This window comes from Pinus tabuliformis, chromosome 3_2 (assembly GCF_031772625.1).
Source record: "Pinus tabuliformis cultivar Carrire ecotype Pingquan chromosome 3_2, CPIR1, whole genome shotgun sequence".
Classification (NCBI taxonomy): domain Eukaryota; kingdom Viridiplantae; phylum Streptophyta; class Pinopsida; order Pinales; family Pinaceae; genus Pinus; species Pinus tabuliformis.
In genome coordinates, this window is record NC_142302.1 from 89,181,114 (window position 1) to 89,198,642 (window position 17,529).

At 36.5% G+C, this 17,529-nt stretch overlaps 1 pseudogene; it reads left to right on the forward strand.

Annotated features, from left to right (window-relative positions):
- The first annotated feature begins 245 nt into the window (after positions 1 to 245).
- LOC149179974 (dicarboxylate transporter 1, chloroplastic pseudogene) lies at positions 246 to 1,566 on the forward strand (annotated as a pseudogene).
- Positions 1,567 to 17,529: the final 15,963 nt, after the last annotated feature.

Here is a 17,529-nt window from a genome sequence, read left to right on the forward strand (position 1 = left end):
CCCAATCTGAGTCTCAATTGATTAAAGTCTCGGAGATTTTCTGTTCGAAAGTTTAGGTAACAACAATGGCAGCCTCTATTCTCAAGGCCGGTGTGAAATTTTTCACTTCTTAATTGACTGGGTAGTCGCTCACACAAAATATTGATTCCCACAAGAAACCCAAAGGGTCTCCTTTCCGATCAGGGCCAGATCGTATGCTGAGGGAAAATAAAGAGTTTGATCCAAGTCGATTGGTGGATCAATCGATGCCTTCACGCAGGAGGCCAAGTAAGCGTGGTTGTGAGGCCATAGTGGCAGCATGGCTGTAATCACGTTCTCACGCAACAGATAACAGTAGATATCAGATTGCTTGAGGACGCAAAGATCCTTCATCGAGGATGCATCAGATATCGAGGATGCAACATATAGAAAATTGCTTGATCAATCTGTTCCATAGATCGTTGGCCTGTATTGGGCACGACTTTTCATCTCGGTGCGTGTTACGAGGGTTTCAAGGTGCAGATCCGGCCCTGTTCTTTCCAGCCTGATGCAGAAGTTTGCTCGGGAGCTCGTCGCTGGGGTTAGGGTACAACCTGGTGTTCAGCGAGGCGCTCCTCACTCCAGCGATCCCCTCTGTCTCTGCCCGAGCTGGAGGCATCTTTTTTGCCGCTTGTGAAGTCTCTCTACGTGGCCTGCGGAAGCAACGTCGGCGACGGGACGGAGCGACGTCTAGGATCGTGGATCATGCCCACCTGCTTCCAGACGTCCGTGATTTCCTCTGCCATATTCTTGACGGCCATGGCGGCTAATCCCCTAAGCGTGAATCTTGCCGCGGGGACCATCGAGCAGACCATCGGGTGGACGAATTGGGCGGTCGCAGCGCTGGTGCCCAGTTTGGTGTCCCTGATCGTTGTCCCGCTTCTTCTTTATGTGATCTACCCTCCCTCTGTCAAGAGCAGCCCCGATGCACCGAAGCTCGCCAAGGAGAAGCTAGAGAAAATGGGGCCAATGACCAAGAACGAGACCATCATAAGCACTACGCTGCTGGTCACGGTGGGCCTTTGGATATTTGGGGGAATGTTGAAGGTGGATGCCGTCACTGCAGCAATCCTTGGTTTGTCTGTCCTTCTCTGCACAGGTGTTGTGACATGGAAGGAGTGCCTGGCTGAATCGGTAGCTTGGGACACCCTTACGTGGTTTGCTGCACTAATTGCAATGGCAGGTTATCTCAACAAGTATGGTCTTATTTCATGGTTTAGCCAGAATGTTGTGAAGGTTGTAGGTGGACTCGGTCTGTCATGGCAGCTTTCTTTTGGAATATTGGTATTGTTGTACTTTTATTCTCACTATTTATTTGCAAGTGGTGCAGCTCATATTGGGGCAATGTTCACTGCCTTTTTATCTGTTGCAAGTGCTTTAGGAACCCCACCTCTCTTTAGGACAATGGTTTTGTGCCCATTGTGGAGCCAGAGGTTCTTCTGGATGGAGACCATTCCATTGACAGAACCCTTGAAGTGGCGGAGAAAGTCTGGGCGGAGGATTTCTTTTACTTGGAAAAGTGCTATGGAGGCCATCAGTTTGAAATGAGGGCTGGTTAGCATGGTGATGGATGAGCCATAACAGTTGGGTTCGAGTTTCTTTGGTAATATTCTGCCACTGCAACAGTAAAATGTGGTATTTATAAATGTTTTGGAATTATAAGCATTGAGCTTAGCTAACTCAATGGAGTGATTTTGTTAGAATTAGCTACTCTAACAAATATGCAGGTAAATCCAAGACAATTAAATCAAAAAGATGATGCAAATGTACTATGTGGTGGGTAACAAGGTTGAATTGTATCAAATATTAATTTTATGCAACAGTGACACTAAAGGAGCAAGGACAACATTTATGGTGGACAACAAAGTAGATGTTTGTTTGAATTAGTGTGGTTTGTGGAATAGACTCCCTAGCATGTTATAAGCAAGTCGAGTTGTTGTAATGGTCATTGTATGTACCCAGAAACTCCAAAATGTGGAATGAAATGTAAGTTTTAAAGGCATGTGAAAGTCCATGGTGATCTTAAAACCACTTTGTAATGGTTTATGGTCAGCCTGAAAGCATCTTTTGTCATTGTAAAGTGAGGGTTGGTGGTGAGCCAGAAACCATCTATAGAGTCTTTGTGGCTGAAGTGCTTGCCTTTGTGACAGAATCGCCTCTGTGGCTTGAGGTTCCTTTCTGGCTGGAATCGTGGATGTCAATACGTTGTTTGACAAGTTGAGCGAATATTTCTCTGCGTGCCTAAGTGGCTAACATGTACACGGGAGCTTTGTGCTCGTAGGAGCAGGTGGACTGCAGTAACACCTGGCTCACGGTCTAGATATTGGTATGTCTGAGCATAAGAGGGTTGGTGCACTTTTCTATCTGACAGTTGCGTTGAAAGGTGCAATCAACGCAACTGTTTGCGATTGTTATTTGGACATGAATATTTGGCTTAGAAAGGCACTGATCTCTCTTTGTTTTTGGAAGTTCTCCACATGCAATTCGCCCGATGGTGGTGGATTTGTAGGTACATATATGCAGTGATAATGGTCGACAGAATCATGTATGCAAAAGCACTAGCGGTTGCAGCGGTTGGTACCCATACATTCTGGTGGATGGTTGTTCTTTATATGGACGTCGACATATTCTTTGTTATGTTTGACCACAACCAGACATTGTGAATCACTAGCATGACAAGTAGTCATTAAAGGGGGGAGTTAGAAATAATTAATTCCTACTTGTCTATGGTTGTAATTCACCATTTGAGGAGTTTGTTCCTACATAATAGGAATTTAGTTTCTCCTAGTTTAGTGTGTGGTTGAGAGAATCTCTCAACCACACTATTGTACGTCTAAGATAGAATTCCTATCTTGAGACTATTGATTGTATAAATATGTATGTAATTTCCTCATTCATGATAAAAGAATATATTTTTGAGCGTCTGCAATTTTATCTGTTTCGCTCTGGATAATCTTAATTTCTCGAATTTTGATGCGATATCCATCATGTCCCTTCCATGGTAGGACTTGGTGCTATTAAATAATGAATCCATACAGGTGATTACGTTAGTTCTACTTTTGCAAAAGAACAGAAAGCATTGTGTTAAAATGTTTAAGAATTTATTATTTTTAATAATTGTTTAGTCATGCTAAAAAAATATAGAGTGTGACAGAAATAGAAAAAATGAATATTGAGAAAGTAAAGGTTCAGGCAAAAAAGGTTTTTGAACCAAAAAAAAATGCATATTGACCTATATGGAGTTGTAACGACATCGACCATGAAACTACAGAAATATACCAGTGACATACTTGCAGAGAATATTAGCCAAGAACAAGAGAAAAACATTACCATTAAAACAATAATAAATGACACAGAAAATTATCTAAATTAGGGGCCTTTCTTAATGACTCCATTGGAAGTGCGGACAACAATGTAGTCAATTTCTATGTGCAACAGATCATATCGATTTTCCAAAACTATTAATATTCTTAATGATGTGAGAACATGTTAGCAGTAACATATGCAAAAGATTGTAAATTATTTAAGTTGCATGGAAATGAACTTTCAATTTGTAGCATTTATTACAAAGCACAAGATTCATTTTTCAATTGCATTGAAGATTATCTCAAAGGGATAGGTGTTTCATAAATAATGACTTCAATGCTTCTGTCCAGACGCTTGATTTCATTTCTGATACAGGAAAAAGAAAAAGGAAAAAAAAGGTCTAGGAACTATCAAATGCTAATCAGATGAACCAAATCAAAGTTTCATGGTCTCAAAGATTCATAAGGCTAGAAAACATTGTTTCTGAGTGTCAAAACATAGAGAAAATTAGAGAAAATGTCTACATCAAAGCTCTATAGATTGCGTAGAATTTGAACTTTCCATGTATGAAATGTTACTCTAGATTAATTTGGAGAGAAACACTATTGTTTGAATTGGACAAGATAAAAGAATCAAAGGCAACAAAATTCAATGATACAACTGATTTTTATACCCAAGAAATTAGTGAATGGCAAGTCACTTTTTCTAATGTCAATGAACATAACTTTTCTTTAGTTGCATAACTATAAGAAAAAGCGAGGAAAAATAATAAGGATATATTTAGTCAAGAAGTGAAATAGAAAATAACAATTGACCCTATGAAAACTTTGATCTAGGCAAATGTAAAGAAATTGGTCGGAAAAACCAGAGAATGAAGAAACAATTCATGATTAATCAATTAGCATATATGATTTTACGTATTGTGCATATTCTTAAATAATGAGACATATGGCCGAATATTATATTGTGAATTCACTTAAATATTGTGACATTTGTTTTCATCTTTATCAATGATTAAATGTGAAGGTTCCTTATTTATGTTATTATGAAGTAAAATAATTTCTGGATACATTTTCTTACTTTTATTTGCCAATGGATTTTTCATACTGTGGTTCACGGTAGTTTAATAACAGAGCTCATTGTGACATGTTGGAATCCAGAGGCACAGCAAAATAAATCAAGCACATAAACAGAGTTTTTAACGTGGTTCACCCAACCAATCTGGGCTACGTCCACCAAACATAGGCATCAGGAATTTATTAATCAAATTGGAGATTACATCAAGAAATCCTCACAAAACTCTCACACTCTTAGCAAACCATCTGAATGGTTGCCTGTTATATAGCATAGAGAATCTAACAGCCTCATTAACTCCCTCACATCAAATATAGGAGGCATTAACTCCCTCCCAACAACCTGGAGCTAATCTAGGAACTGAATTCTTATTGTTGTCACCTTCAGAGATTTTTGCCTATTTCATCCCAAACAGAAAATCTCAACAATATCCACCTTGACAACAATTTGCCTGATGCCCTGTTATTATTATTTTATCTTTTCTACAAGCCAAGAGAAGCCAAACACCAGCGTAGCTTCTCCAACAAAACTGGTTTCGTGAACATGTCTGCACAGTTCTCCTTTGTATGCACCTTTTCAAGAGAAACTCCCCTTTCAGTGATAACCTGTCTTACAAAATGATATTTGATTGTAATATGCTTTGACTTACTATGATAGGCCGGATTCTTAGCCAAATGTATTGCACTTTGACTGTCACAAAGTAACCTGATGTTATCCTGTAACCTACCAAACTCACCAAGCAAACCTTTCAACCAAACCGCCTCTTTGCAAGCATGAGAAGCAGCAATGTATTCTGCTTCAGTAGTGGATAAAGCAACAATGTTTTGTAGCTTTGACATCCAGCTTATAGCTCCACCTACAAGAGTAAAGACGTACCCTGAAGTTGATCTTCTCTTATCCAAATCACCTGCAAAATCGGAATCAACATATCCGCAAACAAATTCACTACTCTTATTGTAAGAAATACAATAACTACTTGTGCCTCTCAAGTACCGAAGCACCCATTTCACTGCTGACCAGTGTTCTTTACCCAGATTTGCCATGTACCTACTGACAACCCCAACTGCATGAGAAATATCTGGTCGCGTACACACCATCGCATACATCAAACATCCTACTACATTGGCATATGGAATTCGAGACATATAATCCTTTTCTTCATCTGTATTAGGACATAAACTCGAAGAAAGCTTAAAATGGGAAGCTAAAGGGACTGACACAGGCTTCACATTATTCATACCAAACCTCAAAAGTATTTTCTCAACATACTTCTGTTGTGATAGCCACAGCTTACCATTGCCCCTGTCTCTGAAAATCTCCATGCCCAAAATCTGTCTTGCCGCTCCTAGATCTTTCATATCAAACGTCCTTGCCATCTGAGTCTTCAACCTGTTGATTTCTTCAATGCTTTTGCTTGCTAAAAGCATATCATCAACATATAACACTAAGATAATGAACATGCCATTATTTAACTGCTTAAAATAAACACAATGATCATATTCACTTCTTACATATTTCTGACTCAACATGAAAGAATCAAACTTCTTATACCACTGCCGAGGCGACTGCTTCAGGCCATATAATGACTTCTTGAGCCTGCAGACAAATTTCTCATTGCGATGGTGAACAAACCCTTCCGGTTGTTCCATATATATTTCCTCATCTAAATCACCATGTAGAAATGCAGTCTTAACATCTAACTGCTGCAACTCTAAATCAAGCAAAGCCACTAATGCTAACACAATTCTAATTGAAACAATTTTAACCACTGGTGAAAATATCTCATGAAAGTCTATGCCAGCTTTCTGAGAAAACCCTTTTGCAACCAGCCTCGCTTTGTACCTGTCTTCCGTATCATTCACACCCCGTTTCAGCTTGTACACCCACTTGCATCCCACAGTTTTCCTGCCTTTGGGAAGTTCAACCAGATCCCACGTACCATTCTTACCTAAGGCCATCATTTCTTCCTTCATGGCTGCTTTCCATTTGTCACTATTTGAACCTTCTACAGCTTCCTGATAACACAAAGGTTCATCATCATTAGCGATCAAAGCAACTGAAGTAACATGATCATCATACCTTCTCGGAGGGCGTTTGATCCTTCTAGACCTCCTTAAGAATGTTTCTGGTGCTTCCACAATTGGCTGTCTATCATCTGTAGGAACTTCTTCATGATCGCCATCTGAGACCTGTTCATGACCTCCATCTGAACCATGTTCAAAATCTGATTCTGAAACCTGTTCATGACTAGAATCTGAACTATGGTCGTTATGACTATCATTAGAAATGCTGTCAAACTGAATATGCTGGAAATCAGATACATCATCCTCTTTCAATCTATTATCTACATCTAACTGTACAAGAGAGGATTCATTAAACTTTACATCTCTGTTGATGATGATTTTGCGGGTAGTAGGATCCCACAATCTATATCCCTTTGTTCCATCACCATACCCAACAAAGATATACCTTTTAGACTTTGGATCTAACTTAGTTCGCTGATGTTTAGGCACTAGAGCATATGCATCACAACCAAACACTCTGAGTTTAGAATAGTCACAAGGGTGTCCTTTCCATACCTCTTGCGGAATCTTGCAGTCTATGGCCGTTGATGGAGACCGGTTTATCACATAACAAGCTGTTGCCACCGCTTCCGTCCACAACTCCTTTGGCAACCCGGCATTACTCAGCATACACCTTGCTCTCTCTAGAAGATTCTTGTTCATGCGTTCAGCAACTCCATTCTGCTGAGGAGTATAAACCGTGGTCTTATGTCTTTCGATCCCTGCATCCTTGCAATAGCTGTCAAACTCCTTGGAGGAAAACTCACCACCATTGTCAGTTCTTAAACATTTTATAGTTCTACGAGTGTTGTTTTCTACCAATGCTCTAAACTGCTTGAAAACTGTAAAAAAATCAGACTTTCTCTTCAACATGTAAACCCAGACCTTCCTAGAAAAGTCATCAATGAATGATACAAAATATGACGAGCCACCATATGACGCTGTAGGGGCTGGACCCCAAACATCTGAATGGATATAATCAAGTATGCCTTTACTAGTATGTTTGCCTGTTTTAAACTTTAGTTTACTTTGTTTACCAAACAGACAATGTTTACAGAAATCCAATTTTCCAAATCTTAGATTAGGAAGTAACTTTCGGTCAGCCAAAATTTTCAATCCTCTTTCACTCATATGCCCCAATCTTTGATGCCATAAGTGAATGGAACTACTGTCATGTTCAGACACAGACACATGATCTGACCCAGTTCTTCCTTCTAATTGAAAAAGATTTCCTACCTTCTTAGCCTTCATCACTAGTAAGATACCTTTATAGATTTTCATAACTCCACCTTGAATTACAGTTTTATATCCATTTGAATCAAGTGCTCCTAATGAAATCAAATTTTTCCTTAAATCTGGTACATGTCTCACATCAGTTAACATTTTGGTTGTGCCATCAAACATTTGCAGTTGTATGCTTCCAATTCCCACAATATTACATGTTACATCATTACCCATGTACACAACACCATCATCAATTGATCTATATGTTTTAAACCAATCTCTATGTATACACATGTGGTTAGATGCCCCGGAATCTAAAAACCAATGTTGATCATGTTTTGAAATATTAACAGACAATACCTCATCACTCATACCTGAACCTGATACTGAACTTGTATCTGTGGTGTTGGCTTCCTTCTTTTCTGTCGAAGAGCCTTCTTTAGCAGCCTGCTTTCGCTTCCAGCAATCCTTTTTCAGATGTCCAGCCTTGCCACAATGCCATCACTTCATCTTTGGCTTCTTTCCTTTGGACTTCGAACGAGGGTCGCTATGCTTTCCCCCGAAGTGTCTCTCTCGTGAGAGACCTCTGGCCATCATTACCTCTGATGTAGAGGTGTCTGCATTCGACCTTTTCCTCGTCTCCTTAGCCAACAAGGCTCCAACAACATCGTCAAACTCAAGAATTTCTGATGTACTAAAGCTTATGGAAGTAACAAAGTGATCCCAGGATTCAGGCAAAGAACATAATAGAGTTATTGCCTTATCCTCTGAATCAAATTTCACATCTAGACTGTCTAATTGCACCAGTAAGGTATTAAAAACATTCAGGTGATCAGCGATTGAGGTGCCTTCTTTCATCCGCAAACCGTAAAGCTGCAGTTTCAGGAGAATCCGATTTGTCAAAGATTTCATCATATAGAGCTTCTCAAGCTTCGACCACAAGCCTGCGGCAGTTTTCTCTGACACAATGTTGAACAGAACATCGTCCGCCAGACATAACCGAATTGCGCTCAGAGCTCTATCGTCCATCTCATCACATTCATCCTCCGTCATGGAAGGAGGTCTTTTGTTTTTCTCCAACAGTGCTTTCGCCACACCTTGTTGAACCAGCAGGTCGTGCATCTTTACCTTCCAGATCTCAAAATTATTCTTGCCATTAAATTTCTCAATTTCAAACCGGGCACTTTGAGTTTTCGCCATTTGTATCAACAAAAAAACACAATAATCTCCAATATCCAACCAGCAATAAAAAAAATTGCCAATGCCTTTGTTTTTACACAACAGAAAAAAAAAAAAAAAAAAAAAAAAAAAAAAAACTGACTATGCCTCTGTACTTTTGCCTTTAAAAAAAAACTGCCCTTTGGCACTTCACACAAAAAAGTTTCTTGTTTGCACTTTATTTGTAGCGCATAAACATTCTGGCACTGCGTTTTGTAAGGTATCAACTCAGCAATAATTTTTACATAACATATCAATGATGTGGCTACAATAATATAAAATTAAGTATAACGTTGATGTTGTAGCCAAATGATTTAAATGTAGATGCTGCAAATGAAATATGTGCCATATCGATCTCTGCTAATGTCAATTACAATGCTCCATCACATATGCATGACAATAAACGCTCCATACATAAAGTAACGTCGCTCCATGTAAATGCTTCCACTATGCACGATATACCATTGCTCCATTAAAGAGTAATGTTGCTTTATGTGAACGTGGACACTAGTAATGAATTGTTCTGCAAACCTTTTAACCTATAGTCTGGAATATTGTGGCATGCGTTACTCTGTTATTAATTAACATTTCCCCGACTATGTAATGAATTATTTTTCCACCACATATTAATTCCACTGTAACTACAGATTCCTACCAATCGATATAATTCACGCTGGTTCCAATATATATATACGCTGTTGGAAATATAATTCACGTTGTTTTAAACAACATACCCATGCTGTAAACTCACAGCAAACAAAAACGTTTTACCAGCGCGCAGGGCAATGGACGGCTCCAGCAATCAGGTAATATGTTTCTGCTCCAGCGCTCCACGCAGTTTCCACGCCGTTTTGTATAACAGATCCACGCAAGTTTTGATCAGCTACAGCAACCAACTCCGCGCTCCCAACAGCAAAGATTTGCTCCCTTGCTACGCTTTCCACGCACCAACAGTTATCAGCACAACCAGCGCTTAGCTGCGCTCCACCTCCAACATGCTCTGATACCAATTGTTGGAATCCAGAGGCACAGCAAAATAAATCAAGCACATAAACAGAGTTTTTAACGTGGTTCACCCAACCAATCTGGGCTACGTCCACCAAACATAGGCATCAGGAATTTATTAATCAAATTGGAGATTACATCAAGAAATCCTCACAAAACTCTCACACTCTTAGCAAACCATCTGAATGGTTGCCTGTTATATAGCATAGAGAATCTAACAGCCTCATTAACTCCCTCACATCAAATATAGGAGGCATTAACTCCCTCCCAACAACCTGGAGCTAATCTAGGAACTGAATTCCTATTGTTGTCACCTTCAGAGATCTTTGCCTATTTCATCCCAAACAGAAAATCTCAACATGACAAATTCTTTACTTTTGTGACTCTTATAAAGGTAATGTAAATTCAGTTAAATAAGAGCTTTTATTTGCACTCACTTTTGTTTTTCCACATAGCTCTGTTACAGATTTTTAAAATCACTTATTACATATACTAATGTCATTATGTTACACTTATTTCTATTTTGCTATGAAATGTAGGAGCTAAAATTTAGATAGAGAAAAGAGTGAAATGGTTGTAGTGAATATGCTAGTGAGGTAGGATATCAAATAGTCTCATTATGCAAATAATAGCTATGATGAATAAGAATTTAGTATTACTTACTGAAATTGTATTAGTTATTGTTTAAAATTGATTACTTTGTGCGAATTATGAGAATGTTTACTAATCTTTTGAACACTACCAATATGATGTTTATTTTGATGGATGAAATGAAAATGAATGTTCAATGACAATTTTTGGTTATCAGAAATCTATTTGATTTTGCACGTCTAATTTAACAATAGCTATGGAAGCTCACATTTGAATCGAGTTACTATCCTTGTTATTGTAGTTGATTTTGTTATTGTTGGAGACTTTTCAGGAACAAACACTAATCACTGTGTTCTAATTCTGAAATCATTTACTAATTTTGTGATATTTTTTGAAATGATATTTTTGAAAAAGCTTAGGAGGATATGTTTTGTGTGGTTCATTATTATTGAAGACGTTTGAAGGACAAACAATTATCTCGACAAAATGTGAGAATAAGCATTAAGTGGAAGCGTTGAAAAAATATTTAATTAATATTACTAACTTTGCTTACTATCATTGCGTGTGCAAATGTTTATTGTGTGAAGCATGTAGAACGTATATTTACAATAAAAAATTGATATAGTTGCTATATTTATACTTTCTACTGCCTACAATGTCAATGTAGAGTCAAAAGTTTTATTGAACAATAGCAGTAACTATAGTAGTAATAATGTCAATCTTAATATTGTAAAAGACATTTATCCAACTCTACACTCACCATTGCATCTGCACACATTTATTTCTCCAACGATATATATTAGTGTTTGATTATGTGAGATGAAAAAAAAGATATTGAGGAAAAACTGACGAATATTATACATCGCACTTTCAATAAATATTATTATGTTTTCTTGTGCAAAGCTTTTATTGTGGAGAGAACAGGATGTGTGCACGTGAACGGGGGTGTAGAGAAAACTTTTATTTTCATGAGTTGGAAATAGCAAAGTAGCATAATATAGTTCAATCTAAAAAAATTGAGTGAAGATTCAAGAGTGCGAAGTTGTATGAATTTGTACATATGTGCACTTTGCTTTTATCAAGAATCAAGTTTAAGTATTAGTAGGAAATAATTTTTCACCTTCATATACACTTCCATGACCATAAACTTTTTCAATACAAAATACAAAATGTTGAACATAAATAAATGTAGTGAAATTTTTATTGTTATCGATTTCCCAGTTTGATTTTTCTGTTTTTCTATGTGCATGCATTCAATGTAACAATTTACATGATTTTTTTACATGTGCCAAGTGTCAAGTAAACTTAATCAATGTTTGGAAATAGGATTTAATGTTTATTAGAAAATTAATTACTGACAGAATCATGAAATCATTTTGTGTTGGAGGTAGTTGGTTGTGCTTGCGTATAATATTTCTATGTCATTGTCTTGATACCTCGTATAATAATAATAATAATCATGATGGAAATGAGTGGATATTTATTTTAGTTGATAAATTCATTCTACTTAGTACATGTAACTCCATCCTGAACTAATCTCATTTTGTATAGCTCTAAAACCCTCACATTGAACAAGAATATCGAACTCGTTGTGGTTGAGCGATATGCAGCACATATGGCAATTTCACTTTGCAAGTAGTCATAGCCATTATGAAAATGAGTTGTTATTTATTTTAGTTGATAAATTCATGCAACATAGTACATGTAACTCTGTCACGAACTGAGCCCATTGTGCAGAGCTCTGCACCCAACAAAATGAACAAGGTTATCAAACTTGTTGTGGTTTGAGCGATATGCAACACATATGAGCATTATGCTTTGCAAGTAGCCATGTTGCAAATCTTGTACTTGATTCTACTCGCAACAAAATATTTCTCTCAACTTCGTTTCTTTCAGCATTGAAAATTATCATCATGGAAGATCTCCCATGCATAGAGTTTTCCCTATTCTAGCATGGACCCTTGTCCCATTGGCTTTCGATTCGACAACACATTTATATGTGGCTTTTATTTATTTACCCTAGCTCCAAAGTAGAATGAAGATATATATTAACATTAATTAAACTTATGATCCTATGAATTAGGAGCTCATAAATGGAACACACACTTATGAACGTCTAAATTCCACCCATATTAATATGTGTCACATGAGTTTAGTTTGAGAATAATTGAATAAATCATGTTTTACATGTTACTGGATAAAAATAACTAAGACTTGGATAAAATCAAGGAGATGGAAGACCCGGTAATAGAAAAATATCAATAAAAATATATTTCTATACATAACGAGTGTGGGAATTTGTAAGCCCATCGATCAGCCACCGCATGATTGAGGGAGTATTGTAATGTATCACACTATCTTTGTATGAGGAAATAAATTTATGGTTGAACGAATGATCATTACGAAAGTGAAAATAGAATCCACACTATCCACGTTGTTGATGGGATCCATCAATAAGTAGTGCCTCATGTTTTGTCAAAAATAGGGGCACTCTCATGTTAAATGTGGACATAGTGAGTTTATGGAATCGCCTCAATAAATATTAGAAAGGTGAAGGCTAAATCATACTCCTTTAACAAATAGTATTATACTTCTTTATTTGCTTGAAATTGAACACCTTATAAACACATGTATGAAACAAAATTACGATGAGGCTCTTGACGTAGAAATTTTTGTCCTGAATTAGGAAACCATTCAAATGACATCATAAACCATTCAAATGACATCATATATGATTAAGCATTGGGGGAAGAAATTAGAGACACATGGAATGCAACTATCTTTGACGATTCATACTAAGGGAAAAAAGGTTAGCCATAACTGGATTTCCACTCAACCCTCATTTATAGTTGATGCAACAACACACCCAACAAGAGTGGATGCTCATAAGGAAGAGCCCAAGCTTCTATCACCTTTTTGGGGTTTTACATAGAATATCAAAATCTAGAGAGAATGTATGATTAATTTGACCGATAAATTCACTGTGAAATTGTTTACTCGAAATGGAATTCCACATGTGATTGTAATTGAGATTAGAAAATTCCTTGGTCTACTTTTATGATGAACTTAGGGAAATGATCTTTTCCAATAATGTTCTCAAAAGAATAGGTTAGCCGAGACAACGAAACCACTAAGAAGATATTTGAAATAAACTTGCTAGTTTTCTAATGTTAATTACCGAGGAAAAGTCATCCTAGTGAGTAGATGAAAATGATATGAAGTGAGGAATAACTTTCTCTATTTTCAACTATGCTTTTATATTTTCTGTAGCTATATTTTATTGTTATGAATGATAGATATCATATTTAGGTTATTTAACATAAAAATAAATCTACTTATCAGAGCTCATTTCTTATAGATTTGTACAATCAATTTTAGGGATACAATAGTTGTTAGTCCAAATATCGACAGATATCCTGGCAATTTCGAATTTGATTAAACATTAACTGAACTATCGTGAGAATCATTTGTCGATTTGTGGCTAAAAGAATATTTACATTGGAGATTAAAATGCTTGAGCTTTATATATTTGTGTTGGGAAGGAAGAGGAGGAAAGACCCAAAATCTAACACACACAATAACATGAGCTACGACTCTTCAACTAATCACACAAACTTGATGATTAAAATGAACCTTGTGAGGGGTATTTAAAGTTTTCAAAAAGCGACTCATGCAAAATAACTTAACGTTCACACACACACTCTAAATTCAAATTTATCCAAAATAATACTATACTAGACTTATCTCAACGTGACTGAGTTAGACTCTCTAAATTTAGACAACTCTCCATGTGAGAGTAATTAAATATCTTTAACAATCCCCCATAATTACAACCGCTAAACTAAGACATGACTCATGACAACTCAAACATGTATGCAGGACTATGTCTTAGTTATGCTTCTAACACCCAAGTTTCCTTTATGAAACTGAAAAAAATCCGTTGCTAATGGTTCTTTAAATATATCATCTAGTTTATCACTCAATTTAGAAGGCTTCATGTGGAATTCTCCATTTCTCACAATTTTTCTAATAAAATGATATCTAGTATCCATATTCTTTCTCTTTTGATGAAACACACTATTCTTGGATAGTGCAAGGGCTAAAGTGTTGTCAGAATATATGTTGTTGATCCTTGTTATTTCTACTTGAGTCCATCTAATACTCTTCTTAACCATACTATGTGGCATGATTTTGATGTCAGTACTACATATTTTCCTTCTACTGACAAAAGTGTTATAGTAGGCTGCTTCTTAGATGCCTATGAAATCACACATGAACCAAGATGGAAAACAAAACAAGAAGTTCTCTTCCTATCATCCAAACTACCTAAAAAATCACTATTTGTATATCCAATCAAATCCTTCCTCTTTGTGTTAGCATATATTATGCCATAATCTGTAGTCCTTGTTATGTATCTCATAAATCATTTTCCTACTCTCCAATTTGAGTCTTTTAGAGTCTCCATAAATCTAGAAATCAAAATCACTCGCATAATATTCGGTCTTGTAGATGTGAGATACATGAGGCTTCCAACCAATCTTCTGAATAACGTTGGATTGTCATCTGATCGTTCATCGTCCTTACCTAATTTTTTACCTGTTACAACTCGTGTTGGGGAAGGTTTACAAGTTTCCATCCTAAATATTTTCAGTAAGTTTTTAACATACTTATTTTGAAAAATAAAAATCCCCTTTTAAGATTGTTCAACTCCTATGCCAAGAAAATATTTCATGAGACCAAGATATTTCATCTCAAATTATTTCTTCATCGTTGATCTAAATTCATCTAACTTAAGATCATCAGTATAAACCATCTCATCCACATACAGGAAAACAATCGAAATATGTCCATGCTCATTTACATTTGTGTACAAGGTAGGATCAATGTTCCTTCTGCAAAATCCATTCTTGATCATATAGTTGTCAATTCTGCTATACCAAGCTCTTGGTGCTTACTTGAGTCCATAGAGAACTTTCTTCAACCTATAAACTTTATCATCTTGTCCTTCAACTTCATATCCTACAGGTTGCTACACATATATTTCTTCTTCTAGAATTCCATTCAAGAAGGTTTATTTCACATCCATCTGATATACTTTCCACTTGTTCTGAGTTGTTGTAGATAGAGTTGCTCTTACATTATCCAATCTGGCTACGGGAGAAAATGTTTCTCCGAAATCTATTCTCCATTTCTGCGAGAATCCTTTTGCTACAATTCTTTCTTTAAATATGTTAATTTCACCTTTCTCATTCAACTTTGTCTTGAAAAACCATTTTACACTAATGACATTTTTATCCTTTAAAAAATCAACGAAGTCCCATGTGTCATTTCTTTCAATAGCTTCTATTTCTTCATCCATGGCTTGCACCCAGATTTCATCTTTGATTTCTTCTTCAAACAAAGAAGGTTGGAAAAACAACAATGCCAAATTTGAACCAACATCCAAATCATCATAAATACATTTTTGACTTCTCATCTTTCTCTTATCATTGCTTGATTCATCACTTGATTGATAGCTAAGATAATTCAAAATTGTTGGTCTCCTTGAAGATCCATGTTTCTCCTAAAAACTTGGAGTCCTTACTAGCATGACTTTTTTAGGTGTCTTCGCTTGTGATTCTGGATGCTCCTTTTATTCTACAAAATCTTCTTGTATCAGTGGCACTCTTACATCAATTTTTTTCTTACAGTCTCATTCCATGACTCTTGTTTCTTGAACAAAACATTGTTGTTGATTATCGTCTCCTTCATAATAGGGTTATACAATTTCTAAGGTTTTGATTTCTCACTATAACCAGTAAATATGCATTTTTCACTCTAATTGTTTGACTTTCCTTTTAGCTCCTTAGGAACATCTGCATAAGCTACACATCAAAACACTCTGAGATGATATATGATGCAAGACATACCTGACCATTCTTGTTATGGTACTCTATTCGTCACACTCTCTATAGGGGATATGTTTATCACATAAAAAGTACATGCAACTACCTCTACCTAATACTCATTAGACAAGTTTCTTCCTTTCAGCATGGTCCTTTGCATGTTCATAATTGTCTTGTTCTTTCTATCTGCGACACCATTCTCTTGCGGTTTGTACTTCGTTGTAAACTTCCTTCTAATTCCATGTTATTTGTAGTAATCATGGAATGCCCTCGAATCATATTCTACACCACAATCTGACCTCAATACCTTAATCTGTGAACACTTTGGTTCTCTACTAAGGCTTTGAATTCTTGGAGCTTTGCAAAAGTTTTAGTCTTCTTCTTCAAGAGGTAAACTCGTGTATTTCTACTAAAATCATTAATGAAAGTTATGAAGTAACAAATTCCACCAATCGACTATGTCCTCATAGGTCCACACTAGTCTATATGCACCAGCTCAAGAAACTGGTTTTCTCTATATGCAACACCCTTTGGAAAAATTTCATGGTGTTTCATTCCCAATATGCAACACTCACAAGTACTAGAAGGTTCTTTGATGGGAGGTAATCCTCTAACCATGTGTTTTTTCTTGAACAATCTTAAACCAGAGAAGTGCAAATCTCCAAACTAAAAGTTACATAACCAATTATCATTAAAACATGAAATTGTAAAAGAACTGACCTAATCACTATAATTCATGATTAGAGGAAAATTTTGTTCCTTGTCATCCACACCTTTTCTATCAACCACTTTCTTGGAGGCTTGTCATATATAACACATTCTTGTCCTTGAAAAATATCTTTGTTTCCCTTCTGCATCAATTAACCAACACTTATCAAAAAAAGTTTGAGACCAAGGACATAATATACCTATGACGTTGTCTTCAGCTCACCTTGATTGGTTAGAATGTTGACCACTATTTTTCCATCTACATCCATATTTTTTTCAGTGCCCAACTTCACATTTGTCTTTACAGATTCATTCAAATTTGCAACCAAAATATTTTTTCTTGTCATGTGGCTATTGCAACCATTGTCTAATAGTCAGACATTGTTAGAAGGGTCATGCATGGTATGGAAAGCTAGGAACATGGAGTCATTATTATT